Consider the following 8,424-nt stretch of genomic DNA (forward strand, 5'->3'; position numbering starts at 1 on the left):
ATTATTGGTAGCTCCTGCCTCTGTGACCTTCATAACTTTCTTCTTTGAGGCCATGGTCTTTTAATCATGAGATTGTAGAAGGGTTTTTTTTGGCAAGAGAGCTTGGGGTTTTTGCAATTTGGATTGATGGGGGATGGCAATCATGGGGAAGTGGGGTAGAAGTGATAGAGGATTAGATTCCAAGGGCCTGCAAAGTATCCTCCTTGACTTCATGAGACTAGAATTCATGTCCTCATGCTTCTCTTACCCTACTCCCTCTTGCTCTATACCCTTGAGAAAATCCTTTCCTCTCTTGTTCAAGCTGCCCCCCAATGGCTCCTCATGCCTTGTATTTATAATTAAATTGAAGAAGAAGGGTTGTGGCCAAGAAGAGGAGCTGTTTATGGAGGGTACCTTGGCAAATCAGAAATCTGGAAGCTTTCAAGATGTAATCTGATGCTAGCAATTTGATCTTTGAGGTCCACAGGGGTTTGAGAGATGCCATGACTGATTCGCCTAGCTCTTGGATGATCTTGCTTCAATCTCCTTGCCAAATTGAGAAGAGGGGGAGATTGTTGGAGTTATCTACTATGATCCATAAGGAGAATTATGGCTTTTTCTTCAACAATTAGGGACTCCAAATTTGGGGACAATCATGCACCATTTTTTTGATCAAAAAAGGGAGGGGGGAGGGGTGGTGGCCTGTTCATCGTCGTTTTCCACTTCTTCTTCTTCTTCTCTTTATAAATCTTTTAATATTTAAATCTTAAAGCTTTTAGACTTGTCTTGCTTTGCTAATTTTTAAATGGGTTTGATCAATTTTGACTTATGCCCCATGACTCGCATTCTCGTGGTGACTTCCATGAAGGATGGCTACAATGTTCAAAGATGAGAATGAGAGAGAGAGAGAGAGAGAGAGAGAGAGAGAGAGAGAGAGAGAGAGAGAGAGAGAGAGAGAGAGAGAGGGAAAAACTCCATATCCATGAGCCTTCAAGCTCTCATTGTCTTTTCTTCATTATGCAAAAATGACACTAAAACCACCCAATACAATGTAAAGTAAACTAGACTGACTAGAGTCACTCACTAACTACTAATCCGACTTATTTAATGTAGTCACATGGAGACAGCTGTACACAGTAGCTGCCACAGATGTTGGTTACACACCAAGACAAACTGACGGGTGGAGCTTGATTTCTAACACTCCCCCTCAAGCTCAAACCAAAACCTCAAACCATCTGCATCACTCCAAGTAGTTGTCTAAAGTGAATGAACTTATCTTTACCAAGTGATTTGGTAAAGATGTCTGCTACCTGGTCTTCAGTCTTCACATGCTCCAAGTCAATCTGATCTACTAAAACCATTTCCCTGATGAAATGGTAGTGAACCTCAATGTGTTTTGATCTTGCATGATAAGCAGGATTACTTGCTAACATGGCACTGCTTAAATTATCACAGTACAGCCTTACTTTGCTGTCCAAGTGTATTCCCAAGTCATTCAGCAACTTTTGTAACCACATAGCTTCACAGGCCGCTAAGGCCGCACCACGATACTCTGCTTCCGTACTGGACAGTGCAATTGTAGGCTGTTTCTTAGTCTGCCAACTGATCATGCTACTACCCAATCCAAATGCATAGCCGCTGGTTGACCTCCTGTCATAAGTGCAACCAGCCCAGTCAACATCAATATACCCCATCAAGTCAAGGGGTTTCCCATATGCATAAAACAACCCATGATTTGTGGTACTCTTTACATATCTCAGAATTCTCCTGACTACATCCAAGTGTGGTTTGCGAGGCTTCTGCATGAACTGACTGATCAGCCCCACAGCATAACTCAAGTCAGGTCTAGTGATTGTGAGATAGATCAAGCTGCCTACCATCTGTCTGTACATGGTAACATTCTCAATCTCTGTCCCAACATCAATCTACAGATTGAAATTCTGCTCTAAAGGCGTATCCATAGGCTTGCAATTAGCCATACCATATTTCTGTAACATGTCCTGAGCATACTGCTTCTGTAGCAGCCATATGCCTTGAGGTGTAGAGACAACCTCAATCCCCAAAAAATATTTTAGCTCTCCTAGGTCCTTGACCTTAAACTCAGCCTGTAAACATGTCTTTACTTCAGCAATCCCGCTTTCATCATCTCCTATAATGATCAAGTCATCAACATAGACAACTAATAATACATAGCCACAATCTGTCTTCTTCACAAACAAACTATGATCAGCATCACCCAATCAAAAACCATGTTGCTGCAAATAACTATTGATGAAAGCATTCCATGCTCTGGGTGCCTGTTTCAGCCCATATAATGCCTTTTTCAATCGGCATACATGTGCTGGAAATTCTAGATGCACATAGCCTTCAGGTTGTTCCATGTAGACTTCTTCCTGTAACTCTCCATTCAAAAAGGCATACAGGGCTGAAAGTCTTCTCATAATCAAGACCATATTGATGTGCATATCCTTTTGCAACTAGCCTGGCCTTGTATCTTTCCAATGATCCATCTAATTTACATTTTACCTTATACACCCACTTGTAGCCAATAGATGTTTTGCCCTCAAGCAACTGTACCAAATCCCATGTGCCATTTTCAGCCAAACTTGAATATTCCTCATCCATAGCAGCATGCCAATCCTCATCTGCAACTGTCTCATCAAACTTACTTGGTTCTCTAAAACCTGTTACTTTTGTCATATAAGCATAATGACGGGCTGAATATCCAGTGTAAGTGTATCTATCAATAGGTCGTCTGACCCTCTCTGATCTCCTGAGATGTGGCTCACTATGAGCTTGCCTCTCATGAGGTGGCACATAACGACTCTGCCTAGCACCTGGCGTCATAACAGATGGAATCCCCAATTCACTGTCTAAGCTCTCACTACTAGATGACTCATAACTTGCAGCGAGTGGACCTGTTACATCTTCAAAAACCTTTTCTTTTCCCTTATCTGTTCTCCCCCTCACTGACATATCCGTGTTCAGTGGATGCAGTAGTGTGACTACCCGATCGTCGTGTCCAAGGACTCACTGTAGATGATACATCACCTGTTGGACCACTCATGGAAGTACTCTCTGCAGGAGTATTTTCAACATGACTCATACTGGGTGAGCCATCACTAGGCACTGCAACATGATTCCCATACCAGGATGCTAACTCATCAAATACCACATCTCTGCTTATGAGTGTCTCATGCATAGAAGGTACATAACACTTATAAGCTTTCCATTCCTATGCATATCCCAAAAACACACTCTTCACTGCCTTAGGATCCAATTTCTTTCTCTTTTCATCTAGTATATGCACGTATGCAATGCTACCAAATACCTTCGAGTGCGAAATATCAAGTTTATGACCATACAGCCTCTCATATGGAGTGACATCATGAATCCCTGTTGTAGGGGTTCGATTCAACACATAGACAACTGTCATCACTGCTTCAGCCTAATAACCATTTGGCAGACATTTCTCATTCAGCATAGCTCTAGTTGATTCCATCAGGACCCTGTTTTTCCTCTCTGCAACACCATTTTGCTGCGGTGTATAGCTACATGTGAGATGTCTTCTGATCCCATATTTAGTAAGATACCTGTCAAAGTAATTAGAGACATATTCACCTCCTCCATCTGATCTCAAACATGATATGTAGCAGCCCAACTCATTTTCTGCATGCTTCTTGAAATCTTTGAATGCATCAAACACATCATCTTTATGCTTCAAAACATAAAGCCAAGTGTACCTGCTGAAATCATCAATAAATGAGACATAATACCGTGCACCTCCAAACGAAGCATTATGTGAAGGACCCTAGACATCAGAGTGCACCAACTGTAAAGGCCTAGTGCTGCTTTTTACATGTCTCATGAACAAAAACCGTGCCTGGTTCCCAAAGTAACATGCAAGGCATACATGACCAAAGTCATTACACTTGAATTTAGGTAATCCAAGTACTACTTCCTTCTGCTACATAGATTCCAGCTTTTGTACATTGACATGTCCAATCCGCTTGTGCCAAATCTCTACATCCCGAATGGCACTCTCATCATGAGCAAACATGGCTGCCTTAAGTCCTGGAATGGTCGCATCCAAAGTAAACATCCTGCCATCCCTTCTGCCCTTGGCAATTAACTTGCAACCATTTCCATACTCCTCAATGAAACATCCATCTTTGTTAAATCTCACTTGAAGATTTTGTTTTGCCATTTGACCCACAGACAAAAGATTCTTTGTTATGGTCGGTAGATGTAATACATCATGCAGGCCTTTCTTCTTGCCATCAGGCATCATGAGAGGAACAATCCCTTTATGCTTTATGCCATGTTGGGTGTCATCCCCAGTACATACATGACCATGTGTACCTGCAACCATCTCATCGAACCACTCTCCATGCAGTGTCATGTGGTTTTACGCTCCAGAGTCAATGTACCATCTATCATCTCCATTATGTCTCGATACATTTTTGGATACATGTTGCATGGCAAATAGTCTATCAACTTGCTCATCATGAGCACCACTGGAAGATGCATAGTGCCCATGCTGTCTACCCTTTGCCTTCATATTTCCTTGCTTCTTGTAGCAATCCTTTGCAATGTGCCCATACCTGCCACAATAATGGCAATCCTTGTCCCTGTTGGACTGATCAGATGACTGCCATGAACCAAATCAACCACCTCTACCTCGGGGTGATCTCCCCCTACCTCTAAACCCGCCGCCTTGTGTATTTGCACCATGCCAATTACCCTGCTGCTATCCATAAGCATTACGAGTGTCACCACGACCTCGAAATGAACCACGACCTCTAAATCGTATGCCACGCTAGCTAGAGTATAACACAGTGTCTATACTCTGAGATACACTGGAACCTGTATTCAAACCAAGCTTGACCTCCTCATGCAACAACAAAGCAACTAGCTCTTCCCAGGTAGGGGGCTCTTCTCTAACAGAAATGGATGTGACAAAAGCTTTCTACTCTTTCCCTAATCCATTCAAGGCAACAGCAATCATATCATCTTCTGATACACTTGAGCCAATGGTAGCAAGTTGATCAGCTATGGTCTTAATCTCCGTGGTATACACTTGGATGCTCCTGCCATTCCTAAACATGTTGTTGAACTGCTGTTTCAACTGGATCTTTCATGCATGTGTCATGGTTCCATAATTTTTAATCAGTATGTCCCAAGCATCCTTCGGAGTCTCACATCCTGTGATTTGAATTACCATAGCATCAGATATACATAGAGAAAACCAATGCAGCACCTTGCATGCTCTCTCATTCCATATCCTATGAGCTCTTTTCTGTTCATTAGTTGGATTCATTGCAAGCAACTCAGAAGCATCCTCATCTCCTGTACATAGATCCCAATAACCCCTGCCAACTAGAAAGTTCTTCATTCTGAATTTCCATAATGCAAAGTTCTTATTGTCTAGCTTCTCTCCAACTATCTGAGTGATATTATCAGTCCCATGTGCATTAGCCATGATGCAATAGACTATGTCTGCCAGATGCTTGACTACCTGCAAGCCAACAAGTATGACTGACCAACTTCAGACCTTAACTGTTTATGACAGTTTTCCGCAATTAATTGCAGTAAAAAACCTAGGTATTTCAGCCCACTGATAACCCAAAAAAGTCCCAAAACAAATGGTCTAACCCGTAGGTAAAACAGTCAATACATATGCTATGTATTTGCTTCAGTTTAAACTCCTACAACCTCACTGCCAGGGACCAAAGATGCAGTCTGAAAACTATAGACTGTGCATAACTAGCAATAATTTCAAGTCCAAAAACAACATGCATACATGTCATACATGTCCCAGAACTTCCCAGATAGCTACTAGTACATGTGTCAAGCCATACATAGGCATAGAAGCACAAAACGGTGCATAACCAGCAAGTACAAATGTCAACTAATTTGGTTGCAAGTTGTAGTCAACCAAAAATCAGCATAACAAGCTTTAAGCAGCTCCAAAAAGTCTTCAAATCATGTTATACATTTGCTTTGAAGTGATAGGTTCAATACATGAGCATTTGGGTAGGCATATACAACCTGTCTTCATTAATCACTGTCAAGGAATACATGACTATTCATAACCAGCCCAAGCACTGTCAAGGCAATTATTTCAAGTCCAGATTTGAGTATTCAACAGCATCCAATGCTTTCCACAATCCTCCATACATTCAGCATGCATATGTTAGTTCATATAGGTGATAGAAGCTCCAAAGTGACATGTATTGCTTCAGCAAGATACAATGCTTGCTATTCACTGTGTATGATAGTTTCTAGCCTGTCAATGGCTTTCAAATCTGAGTGTTCTGAGCAAGAAATCTTAGCTCCAAGACATTAGATCCAATGTATACATGCTTTGACACATTCTTGTGATTTAAAGATGCCTTCTGAGTGTAGCACAAAGCTCCTGTATGTTAATAATGACTGAATGCATGCTGTCCATTCATTTTCACAGTAGTTCAGAACTGATTACAGGTCTATGTCTGATTACTCCAGCTCATAACAGAGCTCCCACACAAGCATTTGCTTCTTGTACTCTTCAAGTACCTTCAAGAGTGAGCATTCATGCCTTATGGGTCTTGTTCAAGTGCCCCATTTGAGTTTCCACAGGTTGCAGTCCATTCAGCCCTACAAGCGTACTTCACGCAGATTCAGCAGGGGTTGTTCCTGTACATGATGGCTAATCTAAGCCTATACAAGGCTTGCATAGGCTCAATAGGGCCTTTCAAATGCTCCAGCAGGGTCACCAACAGCCTCTTAATCAATGGCTAGTCTCCTTCAATGGTACATACCTCTGTGTGACCAAATGGAGAAAATGACAGTCAGTCCTCTTCTTTTTCCAGCCCTTCAGGTCAGTCTTGAAGTCATCTTCTGCAATGCTCTACTCCATAGAGCCCAGTCTTGTGAGTGCTCTGATACCATGTTCAAAGATGAGAGAGAGAGAGACACAGGGAAAAACTCCATATCCATGAGCCTTCAGGCTCTCATTGTCTTTTCTTCATTATGCAAAAATGACACTAAAACCACCCAATACAATGTAAAGTAAACTACACTGACTAGACTGGCTAACTCTATTCAAGTCACTGACTAACTAATAACTCGACTTATTTAATGTAGTCACATGGAGATAGCTGTACACAGTAGTTGTCATAGATGTCGGTTACACACGAAGACAAACTAATGGGTAGAGCTTGATTTCTAACATATCATCCCTATCAACCTTGGAAAGTATCATGTTACGAACCTCAAACTATTTTTCTTGAGATTTCCTCTATTTAATGGTCTAGAATTCTTCAAATCTAATTTGCAAGAAGTCGGGAAGATTGAAAATAAAGTTGGAATATCACACCAATTGCTACATGGATGCTTATTGTGGCCAGTCCAAGTGATGCCTTTTATTTTTAAGTTCTTTCTTTTTAGGAAAAATGTGTCAGTGTACTTGGGGGATGGGCTTTCTTTGTTGGGGACCGACAATCAAGGCATGAAGTCACATGATTAGGTTAGGCATATCTAGGGAGGTTTGAGCAGTTGTTCACCTCTTGTGAAGACATTATTGGGCATACAAAGCTTTGTCTTGGTGATATCCTAGTGGCCTTGTCATCCTAGCTTGCCAGGAAGCTATTTTTAGGGATTCCTGTTAGTTGTGAGGTAGTAAGGAAAGCCTAACAAATAAAGAAGAAAATGATAAATATGTCTGAAATATCTATAATATGAAGATGTGTAAAAAGGGATTCTAAACCCTAAAATAAGAAATTAAAGAGGAGAAAAAAACAAAAGAGCGGACTTTATTACCTTGCGGAGGGTTGGTAGGTTCCTAGGGACGAGTTAGAGACCCAAGGCTGATGCCTTGCCCTTACTGGGGTTAACCTCTAGCCAAAAGAAAATAAGGATGATTGGAGAAAAAATAAAAGTGACTTGGAAAAAAGAATTTAGTGTCACCTTGCAAGAGCATGGTAGATTCTTGGATATGGAGACTGACGGAAATCCTCTTCTCTTTAGGTCACAATATGCTTAGCTCCCTTCTTTTTACACATCTAAGTAGTAAGTACTAAAAGAATAAAGAATGTGGAAACATGAAAAATATTTGAATTCAAGTGGACCCAGCTATAGGGGTCCTTGCCTAGTAAGAGCTCCTGATTATCCAGTTGTCTTAGGTCAGCAAGTAGGCAGGTTAGACCACTACTATGTATGACTCCTTTGATAGTTCTTTTAGCCAGTCTATGTTAGAGTAGCTGGTTAGCAACTAGCTTTGGATCTCTTTGTGAGATTGTGCTTGGCCTATTGCTTGTGGGGTTTGTGAATTCATTTATCAAGGGGTAGGGTGAGGGCTTTGTTTTGTATTATGTTGTGTATTTTATCTAAAGTAGCTTGATGCTCTCTATGTTTTATTTGTGTAAAGATTTGTTCGTGGGTTCGATAGGTTGAGTCGTCCTA

General features: G+C 41.2%; 1 pseudogene; it reads right to left on the bottom strand.

The window, feature by feature from the left end:
* Nucleotides 1-1,079: 1,079 nt before the first annotated feature.
* LOC148027812 (secreted RxLR effector protein 161 pseudogene) lies at nt 1,080-1,871 on the bottom strand (annotated as a pseudogene).
* Nucleotides 1,872-8,424: the final 6,553 nt, after the last annotated feature.

Source organism: Lygodium microphyllum, chromosome 12 (genome assembly GCF_053477565.2).
Source record: "Lygodium microphyllum isolate KBCC chromosome 12, Lygodium_microphyllum_v1.1.10, whole genome shotgun sequence".
Taxonomy (NCBI): Eukaryota; Viridiplantae; Streptophyta; class Polypodiopsida; order Schizaeales; family Lygodiaceae; genus Lygodium; species Lygodium microphyllum.